The sequence below is a fragment of the Paroedura picta genome, chromosome 1, assembly GCF_049243985.1.
Source record: "Paroedura picta isolate Pp20150507F chromosome 1, Ppicta_v3.0, whole genome shotgun sequence".
Taxonomy (NCBI): domain Eukaryota; kingdom Metazoa; phylum Chordata; class Lepidosauria; order Squamata; family Gekkonidae; genus Paroedura; species Paroedura picta.
In genome coordinates, this window is record NC_135369.1 from 71851147 (window position 1) to 71877235 (window position 26089).

A 26089-nucleotide genomic window follows, 5' to 3' on the forward strand; every position below is an offset into this window, starting at 1 on the left:
AATGCTGTAGAGATAAGCTGTAATTCTGGGAGATCCCCACATGGAGGTTGGCATCCCTACCGTTGCCCCAAAAGTCCTCAGCCTAACCCCATGTATCCCTCTCCTTTAAATCTGAAACAAAGCAGTGTTTTGTAGCTTGATGCAGGAAGTAGGGGTAGGCTGCTAAACACAAGATTTTAGCCTTCATTTCTTACAGTTTTCATTTTACCTTGTCCTCCATCTTTCTTCTCCCTACTCTGCTTTCCCTTTTAAATCTAAAGGAGTCTACCTGGCCTAGCAACAGCCTATGAAACAAACAATGAAAGAAACTACTCCTATTAAAATATAGCACAGTGCAAATTGAATGGGGGGGGGAAGAGTTGGAAAAAGCAACTTCCACACTCTGCCAAGAAACTCAGAAGTGTTTGTCTTGATTAAGCAAATTAATTCAATGAGCATATGACACATTAGCCATGCACATGATTATGACTTTGCATAATTGTGTTTTAAAGCTTCAAGTAGAAAAAAGAATGCTGAAATAGTGGGAAGACCTTGAGTGACTGAAGAAGGAGACAAAAGGGTCATAGGAATGGCTGCAGGTGAGCAGTAGATTCCCTCATCACAGCCATGGTGAGAAAAGAAGGGAGAGCTTTGTAAGAACTGGAAGCTTGACAGTTGCCTCCCTTGTTGCTGGCAGGTCTGGCTATTGCATGTCCAAGCCCCAACTGCCACATTGTGTTACTATCCTCCAGGTGAGGCCTGGAGACTTCCCAGAAGGGTAGTGGATCTCCAGTTCTTCTAGAGAAAATGGCTGCTTATGAGGGTGAACACTAAGGCATTACACCCTACCCCTTGACTAGGTTCCACCCTAATCCCCATGAATTTTCTAACCAAGAGTTTGCTGTCCTAAATGTCAGACATACAAGAGCACAATATAGATATCTCCCTCCCATGTTGATTCACTATATGGGGAAGGAGAGGAGGCATGAGTGTACTGACCCCGTGCAGTTGCCTGGTCATCTCCACAATATGACCATGTGGAGAAAGTGACCATCTGCACACCTTGTGATCAGCAACTTCCTCAAAGCAATGTTCTTAACCAGGCTAAGAATCCTTTCATGTGAGATTTAAGGGCCTCTAGATGAGGTATAAACCTTTCTGTGGGAATATTATGGATTGGCAGAGTGTTCAAGGCTTACAAAGCAAGAGAGCCTATCTGGTTTATGTGTACTGACAAGCAACCAAGTAATAGATGGAGCCTCTTTAGCTTTGCAAAGCTAATATGAGTCCTTTATTGTAAGGAACTCCATTCTAGATAGGATACAGACAGGATTCTAATCTAGTCTAACTAGCCAGGATGGATAGAGAAACAGGAAGCATGTCTTGCCCTCATGGTGCCAAGATGTGGAGCACTAACTTTGGTGCAAACTGTTTTATAGATGAGCAGCAGCATGAAGGCAGTTTCTAGCATGGCCAGAGAGATCCAAGCAAAAGCTAAGCAGGAGCACATGCTGGATGGATGCAGAAGTGACAGACTCTTTCCCTACCCTAGTGCCGTTATTGCCTCAGGCTGTGGCAGCCAGTTGTGAAAGAGAGGTTTTATTTGCTTGTCCTCTCCCCTTGCAACAGAAACAGCCATACAACCACAGCAGAACATAGTTGAAGTAAGCTACAGATGGTTTCCCCCTGGCAGGGCTATTGAGAAGACCGAAGAAACAAAGAAGGGAAGGAACCCTTTATACTAGGTTGGCTTTGACAGATAGCAGAGATTGCCTCTGTCTCAGTGGAGAAGGCAAAATCACAGAAGAATGGGCTAGTGCTTTATGGCAAAAAGATGAACCTGTGATTGTGTTTGAGAGAGGGAAGTAGGGAGTAAATGCTTGCAAAAACTCAGTGAATATTCATAATAGGGCCATAGTCAGCCAGTGCCAAGATAGCTCAGCTAGTAAAGTACTTGCTTTAAAACCATAGCTTTATAAGTGCAAGGCTGGCTTTGGGTCTTTTTTCCTCCCACCAATTTCTTTTACTTTGCTTTTGAACAGCTCATGTTTTTAAAGTACACCATTTAAAAAACATGTGATTTTCAAAAGTAAAAATTAAATAAAACTCCTGTGTGGGGGGAAAAGACCCACACACACCTAGTCTTGAACTCATTAAGTTGTGGTTGCAAATAGCTTACTAACTGAGCTATCTTGGTTTTCCAAGACTCCACACAGTTGTTTTATTAAACAAAAAAATCCCAGTATAAAAACATCCCTTCACTTTATATATATATAAAGTGAAGGGATATATATATATATATATATATATATATATATATATATATATATATATATATATGAAATAGGGTGGCCCTGTGGAAAGTTTCTCTCCCCCCCCCTCCTTGAAGGAATAAACAGCTCATCTTTACTTCTGATATTAATGCTTGTTAGTTCACTTGAGAAAGCATTGCAATGAAACCACCAGAAGTTAAAGGGGCTGCTCCTGCTGGAAACTAGCCAATCATCAGAGATCAGTTAACAGACCAATCAAACAAAGGGAGAAAAAAGTTTTGGCAATCTGGTTTTTCCAGTTTCAAGGGAGAAGTTTATTTGGGTGCAGGTTACAGCAGGTGGGTGTGATTCAAACTAAAATCATTGGGACCCAACCTGAAAAAAATGTGGGTAGAGAGTCAGCCCAGATTTAGGGTGGGAAAACTTCAATGAGATATAATACTATAGATTCCACCTTCCAAAGCAGCCATTTTCCCCAGATGAACTATTCCCTCTTGCCTGGAGAAAAGCTGTAATCCCAGGAAATCACTAGTCACCACTTGGAGGTTGACAAACCCAGTCAGAAGTCAGCTGTTTTATCTGAAAGGTTTGGGAGTTAATTTGGCCAAGGCAAAGCTAGAAATAGGTAATAGTGTTGCCGGTTTGTTAGCACAACATTTTGCTCTGGAACTTTCAGATCCAGTTCCTCATTAAGTGTCTTTTTTGTGGGATCAGTTTCTCACAAATAACCAAAATTATTGAGGACAAGAATTTCAGTTAGAGAATCTGGTAAAACAAGCCACAATGAAAGAAGTTAGCAGTAAAAAATATATCCATTTCAAAAAGGTACAAAATAGGAATGCATTTCTGAGTAGAAAAATGTAGGTTCCAGGGTGTTTCAGGAACTAGTAGCCTTTCGTCTGGTTAAAATCCATTTAAAGGGCTGTTTTCTCTTTCTCAGAAGAAAGCTGCAGACAGAATGGATGTTCTGTTCCCCAACCGAAAACACATCAAGACAACATATTCTTGTTCCACCATATTTACACTTGGCATATGTTATCACATCTTCACAGTTTTTATGTATGATATCTATTTGCTTCCACATTTATTCTGTAGCTGTGAGAGCTGAAGGCATAAGGGAAGGCTTCATTTTTTGTAGTCTTTGTATGGCACACTGTTTACGTTGGAATACCATAGTTTGTTCAACCCATTTTATGGGCTATCAAGAATACACTGCAGTTAGCCCGCTGCTTTTTCTTTTTCTTCCCCAAACCTGATTTGTGGCAATGTGTTAAATCTAACAATACAATTATAGCATCAGGTTCTGTATGGATAGTCAAAATACTATTGAGGCTTCCCAGGTCTACTGCCCCCCTTTAAAACTGCTTCTTCCTTCTCCTTGCAGCTTAATGAATTAATTCCTGTTCTCTTGGTGGGGTAAGGCTTAAGTATTGCTTTGCACTGCTTAGTTAGCTAAAATCAGGTCATTATTTTTATTAGCATCATTTTGTAATTCTGCTATTACTATCATTAACAATAAAATAAAAAATAGGACAAATAGTTTTGCCTTGTTACAAAGTAAAATCAGTATACATTTGTAAAGAACTGCACTTTTTAAAAGCTTAGAAGTGCTATACAAACAGCTGAAGGGCTGTGAAGGGTTAATTCTTCACAGAAACAGGGAACCTTGAGTAACAGTCTGCTGTAAGCAATTTGTTTGATTAGCATCAGTTGAACAAAGATGCATTATGAACCCTTGACTGACATGAGTCTGATTTCAGCCCCGGCTGAGAAGAGTCCAGTACTGACCGTTCTGGAATTCAGCCCTGACTGAGAGCAGTTTAACACAGAAAGGAGAACTGGGGGAAGTTGGCAAGGACAGGTGGGTAGTTAGATGGAGATTCCTATTCAAGACAAAGAAAGGGGATAGATCTCCTAAAGAGAGGATAATTTCCCAATCCAGTCACTTAGGGCAGTGGTCCCCAACCTTTTTATAACCATGGACCGGTCAACACTTGACAATTTTACTGAGGCCCGGGGAGGGGGTAGTCTTTTGCCGAGGGATGTCGCCACCACTGCCTGAGCCCCTGCTCCACTTGCTTTCCTGCCGGTGCCCCTGACTTCCTGCCGCCCACTGGGAGGCGCTGCCAGCAGCTGCTGCACAATGTCCCACCGAGGGGGAGCCCCAGCCATGGCGGCCACTGGAGAGCAACAAAGGTGAGCCAGCGACAGAGTGGCAGGGCAGCCCCTGAGGCAGCATCCGGGAAGGAGGACACGGAGGAGCCGCGGACCGGTACCAACTCATCCACGGACCGGCACCGGTCTCCGGACCGGGAATTGGGGACCACTGACTTAGGGTGTTAGCTCTGAACAGTGTAGAAATACCTTGCCTGGTGTGGTTAGAAACTGCCTGTAGTGACCCTAAGAGTCTAAAAACTCAAGTCAAGTATTGGTGCTTCAAGGGAAGGGGATTTGAGTACTGGTAAGAGTGTACCAGCCTTCTGGAAACCAAAAGTGTCAGAAAATACTCAAAGTATACTCAATGTTTGGAGAAAACACTAGAGCAAAAGCCTCTCAGGATAAATATTTAAGTCACTGTGAAAAACAAGAAATTCTCATTAGCCTGAAATATGATAACTAAAGTACTGCATGTACTGGTTTTACCTCAGAAATTACAACACCTGATTTCACTTGACATTGCCCTTCTATGTTAAATAAAATATTTTGTTATTTTTGAATTTCAAAATGCCTTGAATGCCATTTAAGTTATAGCTGCAAAGGAGAAAACATGTTACTAGGGCTGCTCAGTCAGTAAAGGGAAAGGAAAACAGAGGGAAACCCTTCCCTGTGAGAGAGGGAAATTGGGAGGGGGTGTATTTCATAACATCCCTATCACCAAAGAAACAAAAGCTAATACCTAAGCATTTATTCATAAAGGTCCTAGAATAACCAGCTTACCTGGATGGAATAGGAAGTAATTAATTAGACTGAAATGAAAGAAACAATCTGGGGCTTTTGTAGGAGACTTGTTTCCAAACAGATTATGAAGAAAAAACTTGCCTGTGGGGATGATATTCATAGAATATAATATATTAAGTATTGTATTTATTAATCCATTCAATTCTGCCTGCAACTCAATGTGGAAAAGGGATCCATCAGTGGTGCAAAAAGATTGTAGCTTGGCTTGGAACCAGTATATGTTGCATTTAACTCCTTGAGCTGAGTCGAGTTTCATTTCTGTCGAAAATAAATGGATATGGTTGATTAGCTGTACAGACAGTCAGGCATGTAGATAGGCAGAGTCACCCACAGTCACATACCACACAAATAACAGAACTAAACTGGCTCTCTTTAAGGTTTGCAAAGCATAAACAGTCTCTAGGGAAGAAGAAAGATACTGAACCCATGTCTTGACTTTTTTGTTTTTTCTTCTTGTTATTTTCCTCTCCCACTGTGTGTTAATATGTTCTATCAGGTCCTGGCCATGGTTGACTGAGTATAGTTGAGGTCATTGCATCTTTGGGGGGGGGGGGTTGGTGGCCATGAAACTACAGGCAGAAGTTTTATTGAGGGTTTTTGTTTTTTGCAAATTAAATTTGACTCAACTTTACCAGCGTATATGTACCAAATTGCTACATATCTGGTAATATGGAGGGGGAATATAGCCTAGAGCAGTGGTTCTCAACCTTCCTAATGCCGCGACCCTTTCATACAGTTCTTCATGTTGTGGTGACTCCCCAACCATACAATTATACAAGTGTTCTTTCACAGAAATTAAACCGAAACTGACCAATGGCATGAAGATCCATTGTTCATGATTGTATATAAATTGTTTCCCCACCCCCAGGGTATCTCAGTTCAGTTCTGCCTCTTGTCCCATCATGCCGATCTCGCTTTTTTCCGCTGCTCCAGACAGACGAATGCTCTATCTCGAACTACCCTGCAAGGATGTTGTGTGGATGGCACCCCCTGGCCAAGCTGCTTGCCCTGCCACGACCCTTGTGAAATGGTTGTTTGACCGCTAAAGGGGTCCTGCCACCCAAGTTGAGAAGAAGAAGAAGAAGAGTTGGTTCTTATATGCCGCTTTTCCCTACCCGAAGGAGGCTCAAAGCGGCTTACAGTCGCCTTCCCATTCCTCTCCCCACAACAGACACCCTGTGGGGTGGGTGAGGCTGAGAGAGCGCTGATATCACTGCCCAGTCAGAACAGTTTTATCAGTGCTGTGGCGAGCCCAAGGTCACCCAGCTGGTTGCATGTGGGGGAGCAGGGAATCGAACCCAGCATGCCAGATTAGAAGTCTGCACTCCTAACCACTACACCAAACTGGCTCACTACACCATTGGCCCAGAGACTGTCTCAGTCTCTTTTACTGGCCAGTGTGGTAACTGCCTTTTACAGTAACGGTGTGTGTATGCACATGTGCTCTTTCACAATATCTGATCATTCATTGGCTATATTCTTGTGTGGAATTGTGATGTTTTATGCAATGTAACCCTTTTGTTACAAGGAATTAATATTTTCCCAGCATTTACACAGCAGTGTCTTTACTAAGAGAATATAACGTGGTCTGCTGCCCAACAACTATTGGATAGTGTCCATAATGTCATTGGTAATGAAGAATACAGCTTTCTTTCCTCATTCATGGCCATACATTTTATATCACTTTTTAAACAATGTTTTATTTTTAAATAGTATTTTACAAAAAAATTATTTTCCAAACAGCTGACAAATGCGCATGCTAGGTTTGAAGAAAATAGTAACAAAGGGGCAAAATCCAGCAAAGCTTCCTCTCCAATAATACCCCATTATGCTAAATTGAGGCAGGTGGCCATGTTTGTCTAAAGCAGCAGAGGGGATGCTTATTAAATTTGCAGATGATATTAAACTGGGAGGGGCAGCAAAGACAGCAGAAAACATAATCAGGATACAGGATGATCTTGACAGGCTGGAAGACCGGGCAAAAATAAAATGAATTTCAACAGTGATAAATGTAAAATTCTGCATTTAGGCAAGAAAATCAAATGCATCCTTATAGGATGGGAGAGACTTTTATTCACAGTAATATATGCCAAAAGGATCTTGGGTGTCTTAATAGACCATACACTAAACATGAGTCAGCAGTGTGACTCAGGGGCTAAAAAGGAAAATGGGATTTTTATTTATTTATATTTGGATTTCTAGCCCACCACTCCCAGCCAAGCTGTATCAAAAGAATGTCCAGATCATGTGAGGTGATGGTACCACTTTACTCTCCTCTGATTATACCTCACAGAGTACTATGTCCAGTTTTGGGCACCTCAATTGAAGAAGGATGCAGACAAACTGAGGTGCATCCCAAGGAGGGCGATGAAAATGGTGAGTGGTTAGGTGACCAAGGAAAAGTTGAGGGAGCTTGGTCCATTTAACCTGGATAGAAGACTACTAAGAGGTGATATGATAGCCATTTTCATGTACTTGAAGAGGTGTCACACACAAGATGGAGAGTTGTTTTCTGTTGCCCCAGAGGGTCAAGACCAGAACCAATGGGTTGAAATTCATTCAAAACAATTTTTGGTTAAAAATCTGGAAGAAGTTCCTGGCAGTTCCTCAGTGGAACAGGCTTCCTCGAGAGGTAGTGGGTTCTCCTTTGGAATTTTTTAAGCAGATGCTAAATAGCCTTCTGACAGAAATGCTGCTTCTGTGAACTTAGGCAGATTGGAAGTGGGTGGGTAGAAAGGATTGTGTCAGGGCATTTATGGCCCTTTCTTGTGTGCCCAGAGAAATACTGATTGCACTTTGAGAACAGAAGCCGTATTTCTTCCTGGCCACACTGGTCAGGGATTCTGATTTTGGGGGAGGAGCATCATCTAAGCATGGAACTGAGTCACTGTGGTGGGCAGGTAGTTGTGAGTTTCCTGCATTCAGTAGGGGGTTGGACAAGATGACTCTTGAGGTCTCTTCCAACTCTATGATTCGATGGGTTTAGTGTCACATTTTAGATGAACACTGTTTTATTCAAAGTATTATTATTTATTTATTATATTTCTTACTTGCCATTCTTGACATACTGGCTCATGGTGGGTTACAGTATAAGAGAAAAATCCCATAACAATAGCCCCATTAAAAACCCCATTGAAACCATACAGAATCATACAAAAACTCAACATGGCAGATAATAATTCTACTCCCATAACAGAATGCCTGCCACCCGGGTAGCAGAAGGCTACCCAGATTGTCAAGGGTGGTGTACTTCCTGACGGGGAGGGCAACCAGATCTTCCTCCTAAACTGGCCTCAACTGTAGACCTGGTGGAAGAGCTCTATCTTACAGGTCCTACTAAAAGCGGACAAATCCCGCAGGGCCTGTAGCTCTCCCAGGAGCTCATTCCAACTGGCAGGGGCCAGGACCCAAAAGGCCCTGGTTGATGCCAAATGAACTTCCCTAGGGCCAGGAATGACCAGCAGGTTGGTACCCACAGAGTACAGAGCCCTGCGGGGGGCATAGGGTGACAAACAGTCCCTCAGATATGTGGGTCTCAGACCACGAAGGGGCTTAAAGTTTAAAACCAAAACCTTGAACCAGATCTGGGTTGCAACTGGCAGCCAATGCAGCTGGCTCAGTACAGGCTAGCAGCCACGTTTTGTACCAGCTGCAATTTCCGGGTCAGGAACAAGGGCAAGCCCACGTAGAGCAAGTTACAGAAGTCTATTCTGAAGGTGACCATCACATGGATCACCATAGCCAGGTGCTCAGAGGACAGATAGGATGCTAGCAGCCTTGCCTGATAAAGATGGAAAAACGCCTTTCTGTTCTGTCCCCTTTCTACCCAGCCATAGGACCTCCATCTTGGTGGGGTTGAGTTTCAGATGACTCTGCTCAAGCCATCCAGCCATGGTTTCCAAACATCTTGCTAATGTTTCCAGAGGGAAGTCCGGTCAGCTGTCCATGAGGGGATAGAGCTGGGTGTTATCTGCGTACTGATGACAGCCCAGCCCAAAGCTCTGGACCAGAGGGCAAATAAAGATGTTAAAAAAGTGTGGGGGAAAGCACCGCCCCTTGAGGAACTCCACAAGGGAGACTACAGGAGTGTGATAACTCATTACCCATAGCCACCTTCTGGGTCCGGTTCTGAAGAAAGGAGGGTATCCAGCACAAGGCTGTGCTCCATATCCCCATTCTGGTGAGGCAGTATACCAATAACTCGTGGTTGACCATATCAGAGATTTGGGTGCATATCTTAAAGATGCCATTGGACTCAAACTTTGTGTGTACACACAGATACACACACACACAAATATATATACACCATCAAATTGCAGCCAGTTTATGGTAACCCCCATAGGATTTTCAAGGCAAGAAACATTCAGAGATCGTTTGCCATTGCCTGCCTCTGCATCATGCCCCTGGTATTCCTTGGATATCTCCCATCCAAATATTAGCCTGGACTGAACCTGATTAGCTTCTGAGATATGACAAGATCAGGCTAGCCTGGACTACCCGCATCATGAAGTTTTTTTATGACAGGGAACAATTAGGATCATGAAGCAAAAACAAGGCTAATGGTATTTTTTAATCACTATTTGAGTCAAGTTTTCCTCCCACTTTTTTCACAAACAGCTGTAACTATACCTGCTGCTAATTAAGACAAGTCACAAACAGGATTGCCACTCTGTGCATACACCTTTATCAAAATGACTTCTCATTAGGCATCTTTATTTTCCATGCTCTGTTAGCCAGAACTTTTTGCTAGAAGCATTTCCACAAGATTATGCTGTGGGTCCATCAACTGGAAGAGATGTCCGTCTCCATGCTTCTGTGCCCCGTACTGACTAATGGCCCAGAGAGCAGTCCAGTCTCTCAGAGTGTTGGGCATATCACTGTTTGCAAAATGTACTTGTTGTGCTAGATTCTGCCATGGAGTGTCAAACAGTGCAGTTTCGCCAGCTCCCTATCTCAACCATGTCTTCCATCCTGCCACAGAATAAGGTGGGGTCAGGGATTTGGATATCAGTGTTATGTCTATCAAGCAGGAGATTCTATAGTCTAGCGATCCCCAATCTGTGAGCCGCTGACCACATGTGGTCCGTCATCTAATTGGAGGTGGGCTGCGAAGGACACCTTCTCCCCCCCCCCGGCGCTTTACTTCACCCCCCCCCGGCCCTTTACAACACACTTTGGGTGTCATTGTCTCCCATCACTCCCAGATGGGACTATCTCGTAGCAGAGAAACAAGCTCAGTTTTCCATGAAAATAAAATGTTCCTTATGTTCATTGTTGTGGCGTGTCTGTATCTTATTTTGAAGGGATGTTTAAACATTATCAGAGAGCGTTAGGGCAGTGGTTGAGAGTAGAGGAGTAAACTACCCCCCCACCTGGCCTCAGTAAAATTGTCAAGCGTTGAGTGGTCCCCGGTGATAAAAAGGTTGGGGACCACTGGTCTATAGTAGTAGCATAAGGAAAGTACCAACCTGTGGGGAATGTTGAAAGGAGAAATAGAAATTAAGAAATCCTCCCCATAATGTTGAGCAGCAGGGGCTAGTTATATGGCTCCCTGCTCACCTAAATCTCAACAATGTATTAGTATAGCTTAATTCTCTGGATAGTGTGCCAGGTTTTGACAGGGAAGACTGCTACATACCATTCGATGGGTAGCTTAGGCAAGTGGCTCACCTACTTCACAGAAGGGCTCTCGGGATGAAAAGAGGCCATCCCTCATGTGCAGTGCCTTTGCAGGAAGGATGTGATGCCAACATGATGCAGAAAAGGACCTCCCAAGAAGGGGCTTCTTTACACTTCTTTGGGTGATCATTACAACTTTGTCTTTTGAAATGTCACAACTGTGCAATTGAGCATCACTCAGACCCACCCCTCCTATTGACAGGGGGATCCCACTTAATATGCTTCCTTTCTGTCAATCCTAGCAACCAGTCACCATTAGTGGTGCCCCCTCCGTCCTCTGCCTCCCCAGTGGGGGGGGGGCATACAGAAGCTGGAGATGATCGGTGCCGAGCTTCTCCTCAACAGATGCTAAACCCAGTGCCTCCATCCTGCCCAAGGATGCTTGAGAAATAAGTCCAACCGTTATGTATGTGATTAGCACAGCCTTTCAGCTCTCCCTCCCTGCCCACGAGGAGGGTATTGATTATCTTTTGCTCTTGCTTTATGAACCCATTCGTTAATGGGCTGGGAGCTTGTAAATGCTCATTGGATTTCCTATCAAAATGGCCTCAATGAACAAAGGCAGGCGGTTTTATGAGGAGGAGAGTTAAGGAGCTGCTGACACCCGCTAGGAGGCATCGATAAACACACTTTCTCGGCTAAACGCCCATCTCACTATCCTCACATCCCCTCTGGCTCTTTCACCCCAAACTCTGACTTACTAAATTCCATTGGCAGGGAATTTTCCCTTCTCCGATTGGGTGACATCACCAGTGTGGGGGGCTTGATGGGGTTTGGGACTGCTGCATGTGTGTACTTCAGTTCTGTTGAATGTGCCCTCACTGGCAGCACGATTTATTACTTGTGGATTATTATTTCCCTAATGTAGCTGTGCAATCCAATTTAAATATATTATTTTCCATGTACACAATATAGCAACCTTGCTGCAGCTATGGTGGGCTAGGGCTAGTCCATGCCTTCTGGCAGCTCTATGAACAATTTGATGCAAAAAATAAGTAAATTTTACCATTTAAAGAGGTTTAAATATTTGGGCTAAGCAGAGAATGAGGCTTGTTCTACACCAGCAGAGAACTGACTGAACCTCTGGAAGTGTAAAAGTACTGCTGTGTGTGAAGTGCTAAGATAAACCCCCTTATTCCTGATATGCTGATGCTTTATTTGCAGGGAAGTTTACATGGGGGGGGGATACACTGAGAATGTGTTGTGCCACATACCCTCAGTCTGAAGCACTTCATTTCATTCTACCACCTCAGTAATCTCCAGGGCTGATTCAAGGTATTTTTTCATCCCAAGCAAGGTACATGTGTTGCTTGCTCTGGCAACCTCACTTTGGTCTGAGCTAGGGTGGCCAGGTCCATTGGTACTGCCAGTGGGGGCCCTTTCTGGGAGCAGGGAAGAATGACATCACCCAGAAGTGACACTGGGGAGCAACACTCTGGCTTTTGGGGAAATTCTATAGTGAAATTAGTTCTAACTATAGAGCTTTGCCCCCAAACCAGAACATCACCCCATAACAATGTGCTGATGTCATTTCTAGGTAACATCAGCAAGTCACGTCAGTTTGCTGCATTCTTCTAGTTTGGGAGGGGTTTGGGGGGAGAGGGGAGTGCAGGTGTGTCGAGAAAGCAGGGGACCTGGGAACCCTAGTCTGAGCAGAGCCTCTGCATTGTTGGCAGTACCACAGAGCCATGAGTTCCAGAGGCCATGCCTTTCACCTCCTGCACCACAACAATCAATATTGCATTGAGCTTTGGCAGTGAATAGGCACTCTTTTTTGCTGTGACAGTCTAAAACTAAGCCTGACTGCCTTACCTAACTGCATGTCTAGACCAGTCATGAATGGTAGGAAACAGACCAGGCTTTCATAACTGCATCTATCTTATCCTTGAAGTTTCTGGAGGAATTTCCCAGCTAGTACAGGGAATATTCCAGCTAGTCTAACTTTAAAAAGTGCAAGATAGCTGAACAGGAATCCAGCAGAAAGAATGAAATGGGAAGAAGTGCAGTGACTAGGGTACTCTAGCCAGATACTTATTAGTGCATAGCACAGGGTGCTTAATGATATAGCAGCCGACCCCAGTGCTAATAAATTTAAATCCAGGATAACAACATTGCCAACTGTCAGCAATGCATCTTTTGAAAAGCCCTCTATGGGTTTCTGCCAAGAAGACAAGAAATGAGCTTGTAGTGTTCTCCATCCAAGTTCATCTATGTCTTTGAAACATGCTATGAGCCTTAAAGGAACCTGGGGACCAAAACCCTCTTCTGAAATGACAAAATATTTCATTCAACCTTGCTGTTCCTACCCTCACCTGGATAGAAGTATGAGAACAAAGCAAAGAAAAAGAAGCACCACACCTAGTATCTTGCAGGAATGCTAAGGACATGTATTGTTTTCTGAATCTCATCCTCTTCACATGGAAGAATTTCCATCTTCAGCAACTTCCAAAACTTACCCCCTCCCCCCCGTAAAGTAACTTCTTTACTGGAAGCTGTACCAAAGTACAAAAAAGGTTTTCTGGCTGTGAGTGGGAATGTTTTTAAAACATCTTCCATTGGGGGTACATTCCATCATCTGAGGTCTAACCTGCATCCTTGAGTGATAGCACCCAGAGACAGGTTGCTTATTAGAACACAGTCTCTGCACACCATTTTCTTTTCTTTTTTAAAGAACTGCAGTCCTGAGCAGACAGGTACCATTATTTTCAACTGTGAAAATATCTGGTAAAAAGTTTACTGTAGATGCTGGTTGGTTGGTTGGTTGGTTAGTAATGTTTCTGTAACTAGTTGTAGATGTAGCTTTTGAGCTATATAGATGTGGCAAATGTTACTTTACCATTATCTGGCATAGATGTTGTACATGTTTAGTGAGGCTTAAACCTTGGGTTAAAGGTCAGAAGAAGGCTGCTCCGGTATCCATTGGGATAAGCCATCTCCTTCCACACTTTGATATGTAAAACCCTGAAGGCATCCGCCTGTTTGGGACTTCATTGTTCCTCAGATCTATCTGTCTTTGATCTAAAGGGCTTGTTTTCATGTAAAGGTTTCCAAAAAAAGGAGGAATCCAACTATAAGCTAGTCAAACGTGCAGTTTGATTCTATAACATTCAGAATCAATTCCTGAAGCTATAACCGTGCAGTCCTAAGGGGGTTACACTTTTCTTAGCTCAGTGATCTCAATGGACTTAGAAGGTATAGCTCTGTCCAGGACTCTACTGCAAATATGCTCCTGTATCATGACGCTTTTGAAGTTTTGTTTGTAAGGAAACTGCAATGAGGGCATAGCTCAGTGGTAGAGCACATGCATGCAAAAAGAAGTGCAAGTCCCATCACTAGCATATCCAAACAATTCAGACTGAGACCCTGGAAACTATTGCTAGTCAGATGAAACAAACTGGGCGAGAGTAGGAGCCTTATGTATATGCTGATGACACCTAGTTATACATCTCATTAACTGACCTCGATTAGATGCTGCCCTCTCTTTATTAGGCCAATGCTTGTATGCCATGGTCATATGGCTAATGCCAAACCTGAATCTCAACATGATGGAGGGAGTGCTGATTGGCCTTGTTGAGTCTGTGAGCCTAGGTGTGCAGATGGACCTGGTTCTCTTTGAAAAATGCACATTTGGTGATAATAAGTACTATTTATCTGGCATGGACAGGGGTAACACATTTAAATCTATGCTCATTCAACCAATAGTAACCTCAAGGCTAGACTATGATGTACATGCAGCTGCCCTTGAAAATTTCAGCTAGTTCAAAATGCAGTTCCCCAGTTGTTATCTGGAGGGAGCTGCAGAGAACCTCTCATGTCTATGTTGAGAGCATTCATCAGATGTCATTTCACTTCCAGATCCATTCCAAGGAACTGGACATTACCTTTAAAGAGCTTCATGGCCTGGGACCATATTTGTTTAGTTCTGGGTGATCTGTCTTTCCCTTCCTTTGTAGCCATGTGTTCACACCTAAAAAGAAATCATGACATTTCCATCTATTTTTATCTTTAACCTTTTCTGAAAAACACTTCCCCCTCCCATTTCCCCCATGTCCAGTCCAATTTAGAATATTAATTAGTGATGAATTACCAGCGTAAATCCCACCCAAAGCCTCAGACCCAGTGTGATGAATTCCTGTGAGGAACCTTGAAAATCTTATGCTAATATCTTTCTTCATCAAGCAATTACTTTGCACTCTGTTTGTCTGCAAATGCTGAGGGCCCACCCTTCACCACAGTGTTGGAATGCAGAGTTGGGACTTCATCAATTAATTATTGAATGGCTTATTTCACTCTGATAGATGATTAAACATACAGACTCTTTCACACACACACACACACATCTCCTTAATTATTCAGTTTAAACAATGGCAGGCAGCAGTGCTCTTCCAGGTGCCTTTAATTTCAAACCTCCCATGTTGTTGTTGCATCCCCAGTGCAAGGACTTCTGTGACTCACATCCCAAACCTTAACTACTCTACCTCATGAGAGCCTTCATAATGCAGAATCAAATAAAGCCACTGGATAACCGTTGTATCAAATGCCCCAGTAACTATGTGTAACTGCATTCCTCATGCCTGTGTGTTTCCTGTTGGCTGAGAACGCACTCTGGAGGCATGGCTGGCTTTATTTGTACAATGCATTTAGTGTAGACATTTCCCAAGCCTTAGGGATGAGTTAGGCATGATTCTAGCCATGATTCCTGCAGCCGAAAGGTCCATATGTTTGGAGGGCCTCCATAAAGCTGACCGGCATGGCTGCTATCTGAGTCCTAGAACACTGGACAGTCTTCTCCCATATGAACCTATCAGTCCACTCCAGTCATCTTTGAAGGCCTTGTCTCAAGTGCTCCAGTAATCAGAGGCTGGGTGGGTGGCAACTCAAGAAAGGTCTTCTCAGTCATAGCACTGAAACTCTGGAACACCCTCCCTTAGTAGATTCATCTGTCTTCCTCTGTCATTATTTTCTGCTAAGCAGTCAATAGTTTTGTTTTGTTGGAGTATCCCCAGTAAATTTACTGGACTTCCTCCCTGGTTGTGTTTGTTTTTGATGTGGGAATGTCTACATCCCTGGGATGGAAATGGTCACGGACGTGATATTCATAGTTCCGCCCCAGGGAGTGCAACACTATGAGAGGCAGTGGGAATGGCTGTAGCTGTGGCAGCAGCAATGGGAACAGCATTGGCAGCAGTAATGGCAGTGGCCACCTGGACTTAGCAGACTCAGGAGTAGGGGTTGGGGCACACCCAGCCATAGAAGACAGCTGGCAGTGGAGGCATCCTGGGCAAGAGGTGTGGTGGCAGGACTGGTGCATGGCACCAGGGAACAGAAAGCCCAGCCCAGCACAGGCAAGGCAAGAAGTAAGGGCAGCTGCGATCCACTCCACCTTTACTGCTCACTGGACCTTGTTGCCTGCCCCAGCCCAACCTGGTTTGGCTGGCGGTGAGCCAGCAGCTTCCCTGATCCCCTCCAGGCCTTTCCAGGGCAGAGGGATGGAGGGCCAAAGCAGCCTGCAGACTGGGTGGAGTTGTAAGTCTGGCCTGGCCACAAACACTAGGCCAGACCAGGTCAGCAATCAGGCAGGAGACACCCCTTGAGCCACAGCTGAGCAAGAGACCCAGGATGGGGAGCAGGACACCCCTCCTGAGTGTGCTGGCAGCAGCGGTGGCACAGTGATCAGGTTGCGGCAGATTATGTGTTCCCACAATCTGATGCGAGCGCATTTTATTATATTGTTCATTGTTTATATATACATCTAATTGTTCTTTTAATGTTTTAATGTCTGATGGTCACTGCCTTGGGGACCCTATTTGGATGGGAAAGCAGCATAGAAATGTTTTAAATAAAGACATTTTAAATTAAATAAGATCACATACAATCATATCTTGAGACTATTAAAAAGATAGAGGTATGCACCTTTTGTCCAATGAGTCATGCAAAAGTAATAAAGTAAGGAGTGGAAAACACTTGGTGAAGTTCTTGATTGAAAAATATGCATCTTCTCTGGAAATAGTAATGTTTTAAATATGGACCACTGCAAAAGATTGGTCTAGGTTGTAATGATAAAGGGATAAGCTATCCTTTAATATATCTAATTGCTTGATAGATGGATTGAGTTTCTTTATGCTATGAGATAATAAAGTGCAAGCTACTAGGGTACTTTTTTTAGCAATTACAATTTGGATAGATGTGCAGTCACATTACAAAAACGGTGAATGCCAGAATTAATCTGGTTACCAATATACCCAAATTAAATCAAATGCCAGCATATGTTAGCCAGCTTGTGGAAACTCTGTGGGGGCCAGATGATTTTTAAAAAGCCAAACTAATCACAAATCTTGGCTTTTGTTTTCTGTCTGGCGGGGATAGTGGGGCTGAAAAGCCTGAAATGCTGCCTTGATCCTTGATGTCGCCTGGCAATAAGCCAAGCAGGATCTGCAGCTCAGTATGGTTGCCACAAGTGCCACACTTTGCCCCACAGGAGCATGACAGAGAACACAGCAAAGAAGCACTGACTCCTCAGCCCCACTCCTGTTTCCTTGGGGGCCCATGCACACAATCATGGACTACACAGCAGCTGCTGGACACTGCTGCACTCTCCCTTCCATGCAGCGGCTGTGGCTGTCTATCGCAAAGTGAAGCCCAGAAATGAGATGGCACATGAGCTCTCGAGCACCGAGGTGGTCCAAGAACTGGCCCCTAGCAACCCAGCCACAAGGCAGAAACTGTATGCAACTTTAAATTAAAGAATTCTATTTTATTGAAAACTGCCTCCAGATTGGAGACTGGATCAGGTTCAAGGTTTTGATGCTAACCTTTAAAGCCCTAAATGATCTGGGGGGCCCATTTCTCCATTCCCCATGAGCACTAAGATCCAGTGACTGGATTTTTTTTTTTTTTGCCCTGGTCCGGTATGGAATGTTCTGCCTGATAAGATCAGGGCCCTGTAGGACCTTGATCAGTTCCACAGGGCCTGCAAGGCAGCTGTTCCACCAGGCCTGTGGTTGAGGCCAGAGAGAAAGAGCTTCAAGGACCTGCTGGCTTCCCTGCTCAAAAGTCCACCCATAGGCATCACACCAAATACTCCACTTGGCCCCCAGTCAGTAGTCCATTTTAATGCTCTGTGCAAGAAGGACTAACCATAGAGACATTTATAACTGAACCGAGCCCTAATTTTAAAACTAAAATTTAAAACCAATATTATATTTTATGTTTATTATGTACTTTAAATTCTGCTGTAAGCCACCCTGAGACCTCTGGGGAATGGCAGGGTAAAAATCTAATAATACATAAATAAACTAAATATAAACAGGGAACATACATCAGCGACATGAGTCTGGGAATACCGACATAACTCTCTATTTCACCATAGCCTGGGTTTCTGGGATAAGGGACGTGATACCAAGTTTCAAAATCGTAATTCTGGTAGCTAGGTAATGCTGGGGTTGGTGCCCAGAGCTGGTCCCATGGAAGAACACAAAGCTGCAGGTTTTAGTTGGTCAAAGAAATGAAGCAGTTTCTTAAAAAAAAAAAAAGTGAAAGAGGGAGACATTATCCCTAGCTTTATTGACTATTAGCCCTAAAGCAACAACAACAAACTCAGGCTTCTTCTGGCTAGTTTGCTGCTGCACTATAGACACAGTACAGATCCCTTAGCTTGCAGATATTTTGGCAGCTTTGTGATTGCTTCAGTGGATTTCTTCAGGACTCATGAATCACGTAAATCCTGCCAAATACCATACCTGAACAAAGCACTTGAGGCAAAGCTCTCATGAAGCTAACAGCTTAGATTTCATATGTATTTCTCTAATATCAATTTCCCCCCTGCCTTTCACAAGTGTTTCTATTTAAGAATGGAAAACCATATTTTCTTTCAGAAGGCAGCTGTAGAGAATACACCTGAAAAACAAATTCAAACATCCAAGCCACTTTTCCTCCTACCAATCATAGCTGGTGTTCCAACTACTGATCAGGCTTGTGGTTTTCAGTACTTGGTGTCTGTTGCCAGAGGGCTGGCTTCTAAGGGACAAGGATTCTTTTTCTTAGCAACTGTGCACAGAAGGAGGCAAATGCTCAGACAATCCAAAGAAAGAATGCAGTGTGTCTGCATATTTTTGGTTCCAGGAATCCTATGTCCATGAACCCTATCCACAGCAGTATCAGACTGTTCACTTGCACGTAGTGATGTGCAGCTTTGGGGAAAGAAGCAGTTCTTGCTGGTAGCAAGATGTATATGTCCTGTTTGTTGGCCCTCCAGCAAACAGTGTCCTGTTGACCACTGAATGATACAAGATGTTGGACTAGATGGACCACTGGACTGACCCAGCAGTGTTCTTCTTATGTTTCTTTGCCACTCAAACAAATGAATGTTTGCCTACAAATGGGGACAGAGGTGAATTTTAGAAAACATTTAGAACACACAGGACTGGTAGTCTTCAAGCACCCCCAAGCAGCAGCTGGACAGATACTTATCCTGGAAGCTTCAGGCTAATCCTACATTGAGCAGGGGGTTGGACTAGATGGCCAGTATGGCCCGTTCCAACTCAACTTCATCTTTCATTTTTTACATCAGTGGTCCCCAACCTTCTTGTAGTTGGGGACCACCTCCAAGGGTGGGAGAGAGCCGGCGGCCCGGCCACAGAAGCTGCACGTAAACGCACACGCACAGTTGCCGCGCATGAGCGTTTTCGCCACTAGGTGGCGCTAACGCGCATGCGCAGAACAGCCGCATGTGCACGTTTTTGCCAGCAGGGGGCGCAAATACACATGCGCGGCGGCTCCGCGCGTGCACGTTTGCGTCGCTGGCATGCCAGCGGCCGCGCCTGCCTCTTCCCCCCTCTCGCTGACGGCCCGGTACCATGGCCTTAATGGCCCGTTACCGGGCCGCAGACCGGGGGTTGGAGACCTCTGTTTTACATGACTAACAGCAACTATATTCATAGAGATTCAGTTCTGATAGATTTGGAGAGTGCCTATAACTGTTCTAATAAATTACCATAAACTTGAAATAAAAATATAGTGGGATGGAATAGTATAAATTAACATACCCACCTAAGAGATCCACATTTATTTGAGAGAAGGAGCAGGGACTCTGTAGCGTATGGTCAAATTATTCATGAGTTAACTCCCTGGTATGAAAAAGCAGTGGTGGAAGGACCCAGTTTGAATCAAAGACAAGATGCTAAGAAAAGGATTATATATGTATTCTCCCCAGTCGAAAATGGATCACGATCCACTTTAAGTCTAGTAGGGCAAAACTTTACTCCCCTGGACCCACACTGTTTCCCTTCTGGAGGTGGAGGGAGACCAGTGAGGCCATTTTATAAGGGAAATGCTACAGCCAAAAAGTTAAACCCACCCTGAATGATATTGCCTCCTCTCTGCCTTTTTGTGACTCAACTGCATAATGAGAGATCCCCATCATCATGTTTAGTTTGATCCATAATGTATGCAGAACTTGAATCCACCTAGATCTCCACTTCAGTGAATACGCCACCCAGGTGTATCCAAGTAAGCATGCTCAAACGTCTTGTTGACAACCACTTCGCAAGCCCTAGCCTGGGCTGTCAGAAGAGAGTGAGCAATTAAAGAGACAAAGTACTGAAAAATGCATAACAGAAATCCTTTAAATGGGCACAAAGAGCTCCAGGAATGAAGCCACCCCATGTTAATGATGAACATGTTTTGGGTTAATTTTTAATGCACACATCCTCACTAAAGTGATGGATCTGAGATATGAAGGAGTGTCAGCAGAGGGACATTCCTGTTTAGGGATAAGGCCTTCTCATTCAATATGACAGTCCCTTTCCTCCTTGTACTGTTATCCTCAAGTTCACTTCTTCAATCCAGCAAGCTTTCAGGGGACACTGCTAAAATGGAATTTAGAGGTTTCTGTCACTCCCCATCCAAATTCCTCACAACCTGGAATTCAGCCTAGGAGCTCCAAGGAAAGTATAACAGATGACAAAATGCCTTCCATCACATGTTTTCAAGAACATCTAGTACGCAGGAAACAGCTGCTTATCCAGCTGCATCTATCTTTTATGCCTCCAGTAGCATACGTATTTTCTTTCTCATGGAAGTTCATGGTCAAACTATATCCAAGGAAGTCAGCATGGATTTGTCTCCAACAGGTCCTGTCAGACCAACCTGGTTTCCTTTTTTGACCAAGTGACAGGTTTGCTGGATCGTGGAAATTCGATTGATGTCGTTTACTTGGATTTTAATAAAGCTTTTGACAAGGTTCCCCATGATGTTCTGATGGATAAATTGAAGGACTGCAATCTGGATTTTCAGATAGTCAGGTGGATAGGGAATTGGTTAGCGAACTGCACTCAAAGAGTTGTTGTCAATGGTGTTTCATCCAACTGGAGGGAAGTGGGTAGCGGGGTACCTCAGGGCTTGGTGCTCAGCCCGGTACTTTTTAACATATTTATTAATGATCTAGATGAGGGGGTGGAAGGACTACTCATCAAGTTTGCAGATGACACCAAATTGGGAGGACTGGCAAATACTCCAGAAGATAGACACAGAGTTCAACGAGATCTGAACACAATGGAAAAATGGGCAAATGAGAACAAGATGCAGTTTAATAAAGATAAGTGTAAAGTTCTGCATCTGGGTCAGAAAAATGAAAAGCATACCTACTGGATGGGGGATACGCTTCTAGGTAACACTGTGTATGAACGAGACCTTGGGGTACTTGTGGATTGTAAACTAAACATAAGCAGGCAGTGTGATGCAGCGGTAAAAAAGGCAAATGCCATTTTGGGCTGTATCAACAGGGGCATCACATCAAAATCACAAGATGTCATAGTCCCATTGTATACGGCACTGGTCAGACCACACCTGGAGTACTGTGTGCAGTTCTGGAGGCCTCACTTCAAGAAGGACGTAGATAAAATTGAAAGGGTACAGAGGAGAGCGATGAGGATGATCTGGAGTCAAGGGACCAGGCCCTATGAAGATAGGTTGAGGGACTTGGGAATGTTCAGAGAATGGAGAAAAGGAGGTTGAGAGGGGACATGATAGCCCTCTTTAAGTATTTGAAAGGTTGTCATTTGGAGGAGGGCAGGATGCTGTTCCCATTGGTTGCAAAGGACATGCAGTAATGGGTTTAAACTACAAGTACAACGATATAGGCTAGATATCAGGAAAAAAAAATTCACAGTCAGACTAATTCAGCAGTGGAATAGGCTGCCTAAGGAGGTGGTGAGCTCCCCCTCACTGGCAGTCTTCAAGCAAAGGTTGGATACATACTTCTCTTGGATGCTTTAGGATGCTTTGGGCTGATCCTGCGTTGAGCAGGGGGGTTGGACTAGATGGCCTGCAGGCCCCTTCCAACTCTATAATTCTATGATTCTATATCAGGTAAAGATGAGTTCACACAGACATGTCTCCCAACATCAAGTGATTGTTTGAACATAGGGTTGCCATTTCCCTGACCCCTATCTCGGGAGAGGCAAGGACCCCTGCTGCAGATCAGCAGACCAGCAGAGGGCTTACCAGGACACAGAGGGAGGCCCAGACAGTGTTGCTGGTGATATGGCAATGTCACTTCTGGTGTGCGCAGGAAGTTATGGCATGTCAGCAATGTCCAGTCACATCTTTGGCATTGATAAACACCATTTTTACCAGAATATTTGTCATGACCTCACAACATGATGATGTCACTTCTGGTCTGTAATGGAAGCAACGTGATCAAGTTGCCAGTGACATCACCTTGGTCTCCCTCCTGTTCATGGTAAAATAAGAACATAAGAAGGGTCCTGCTAGATCAAACCATTCATCCATCTAGTCCAGCATCCTGTCTCACCCAGTGTTCAACGGTGGTCAACAGTTCCTCTGGCCTTCCCCTGATGTTGCCTCCCTGCTCTGGGATTCAGAGCATTAGTGACTGTGAATATGAAGGTTCCCCTCAGTCACCATGGTTAATAGCCACTGATAGACTTAACCTCCATTCTTTTAAAGCCGTTTATTCCTGAGGCCATCACTACATCCTCTGGAAGTGAATTCCACATTTTAACCATAGTCTGTGTAAAGTAGTGTTCCATTTTGTCTGTCCTGAACCTACTGCCTATCAATTTCACTGGATTCCCTTGAGTTCTACTATTTTCAAGGAGGGACAAAAAAATTATCTTTGTCAGCTCTCTTCACTTCATGCATAATTATATAAACCTCTATTGTGCCATCGTTCCCCCCCCTCCCAAGTTGTCTCTTTTCTAACCTGAACAATCCCAGACTACTCAGGGAAGGTGCTCTAACCCCAAAACATCTTGGTTGCCCTCCTTTGTACTTTTTCCAGCTCTACAATCCCCCCCCCATCCCTCATTGGTTGCCAGGAGGGATCCAGCAACCCTATTGGAATATGTGAGTTTGGGGGGAGGGATAATACCCCCAGGCATTACTCATGTATAGATCTCAACCATCCTACAAGATTTGATATATGTGATTCTGCGATAGCAACTTGTAGCCACATTACAGCTCTGAGGTCCTGATAGGAACTCCATTCAAAAGTGCCATGGGTTGGGTCCACCACACAGGTAGAGGAGGGGCATTATTTTTCCTCTTGCATAAATCACACCCACCACCATACCAGGTCAGGAAAAGAGCATGGAGGGAAGGAAGGACACCCCATTCCCTCCATGCCACAGTCCCAATCTGAAGCAGGCCACTGTGGCATCTTTAAATTGAGTTCCCACTAGGCACTCACATCCACAATAGAGCTTCAAGTCTCCATGGTGGACTTGCGCATGTTGTAAAATGTAGTTCGGCCATCAAGGGTCTGTTTTTATTTGTGTGTTTTTTAAGAGTGCACACAGGAACTGACTCTGCTCCTCTGCTATGCTTCGTGGTTTGAAGCATATTTTCTCCTAGCCAGGCTCTGACACTGGAACAGCTGGGCTGGAGTGAAAAAACTGAAAGATACAGAGCAGTGGGAGGTAGTGCCCAGGAGAAGGCAGGGCACAATTCCCCTTGCTCAGTTTTAAAAATTCCCCTCCCCTGTCTCCTTGGGGATCCTTGAAGAGGAGATGAAAGCTCATCCAGGCACCAATTGATTCCTCCCGTACGTGCTGTGCAAGTGACTGTTTTCTTTGCCCATAAATCTAGGATGCTTTTTCTGCCTTCCTGAAATTTGGGGAGGAAGATTCCCAGAACGAGAGATAAAATCCTTAAGAAGTTAATTCCAGTCCTGTGGGTAGGGAGAGAAGTCACACCCAGAAACATGTTTCCCCTTGAAACGAATGGAAATAACTGCTTCTGATATCAAAGAATCTGACTCAAGTTTGTAAAATGACAAATGACCTAAATCCAGTTCTCTCCTTTTTTCTGCACACTCCTGTTGGGAGCAGGATTGCTGCCTTAATTAGCACCATCAATCTACTAAATGCTGTATAGAACACAGATGCAATTCCTTTTCCAGAAGTCTTTCCATCTTGTCTGCTATTCTCACCCACAGAAGTATTTTTCCCTACCCCAAATCCTGGCTTTTGTCTCTTAATGACATTCACCTTCTCATCTTAAGTGACAGATCACATAGCAACATCTCGGGGGGGGGGGGGAGAGATGTATGTAGTCAGTATTATCCTATTTATGCATGCATTTACTTGATTGTGGAATTCCTGTCCTCCTTTTAAATTTCAATATTATTTTTGGCTTAATTCCCTCTAGGTAGAGCCCTAGCCAACCACGCTTCTAGCACTGAAAACATAATGTCTAAATGAAAGAGTCTGTGCCTCAAAGACCGTTTACACACTGGGAACTTCACTGCCCCAGCTCCTGTGCAGAAACACAAATTGGGGGCGGATGAGGCACATCGGGCCAAATGCTCCCGTGTGTGGGTGCAGAAAGAAGTGGGGCAATCTGCCATGACTAAAACTCCAGCCTGCAGCCCGACATGAAACCTCCAGTGCGTAAACGGTCATAGAGGTGTAACGAAATTTGAGTCCAATAGCACCTTTAAGATAAGGTGACCAGATTGTCCCACTTTTGGAGGGACATCTGGGAGTACCTGGCAAATTGTAATTATGCTGAAATTAAATATATATTCCCCCCCCCCCAATCAATGGTGTCCTGCTTTACCAATGTTAAAATCTGGTCACCTTACTTTAAGACCAACAAAGATTTATTCAAGGTGTGAGCTTTTGTGTGCATGCACTCAACACAGCAACCCACTTGAATTTATCATGGATGTCTGTTAGTCTTTATCTTGACAAGTGTTTTCCCTGCATCAGTGTAATGGGAGAATCATCAAGTGAAGCCATATGCAACCTTTTAACAAAGCTACAGGCACTCATCATTGGATGTACCCCATCATTTTGTAATAGGAGGAGAGAGAAAAGAACTACTTTTGTTCATTGTGCTGGTAGAACATTGAGTGATGGAATCAGGAGCTACTAGTACATGATACTGTATTTGACTGCCCTCCATAGAAACAAATTGTCCTACAATACCTTAAAGACTCACATACTTCGGCAGCTACAAAGGCCCTAATAATCTGGGATTCAGGAGTACTCATATGACCCTCCATGAAATGCATAATTTAGGAAGAAAGTTGATTTCCTCATGAGCACCAGACTTCCACCTGGCCCTGCCAAGTATATCAGCCAGAAACTGGTGACTCTGGGGATCCCATGCAGTGTGATCACAGCATTCATATTGTCATAAAGTCACAGATATATCTTATTTTCTCTGCTTGGAAAGCTTGTTGTGTTCCAACCCTTTGCTCTTCCTCCCCGTTCTGCCTCCCAATCCCAACTACATGACAAACTGAAACCAAAAGTCTAGGGGAGAAAAATGTCACAGGAACAGAAGATGTGTGTGTGTCTGATTTTAAAATCGACTGTAGCACTCCTTTTCATGATATAACATGCTGCTTAGCAATAATTTAATCAGCTCCCTTCTTGTCACCCACAGACTGACTTCATTTTTGTAATATGAAAATACCAAGAAGTTGCAGAAACTTTTATTATCTCCTCAGCAAGCTCCATATGCGGTGCCGCTCCCTCCCTTCATGCAAAGCAAGGGCTCCCATGGAGGGGAAGGTGCCTGGCAAAGCCTTTTCCCCTCCTTCCCCCTCCTTATTAATGCTCTCTCTGTGCCTGCTACCTTAGCCAGGTGCCCGGGAGAGTGGACCTGTACCCGTTGCAGGCGCAAAACTCTCAGGAAATCAGAACCACAGCAGGACTGCTATGCCTCTGTAA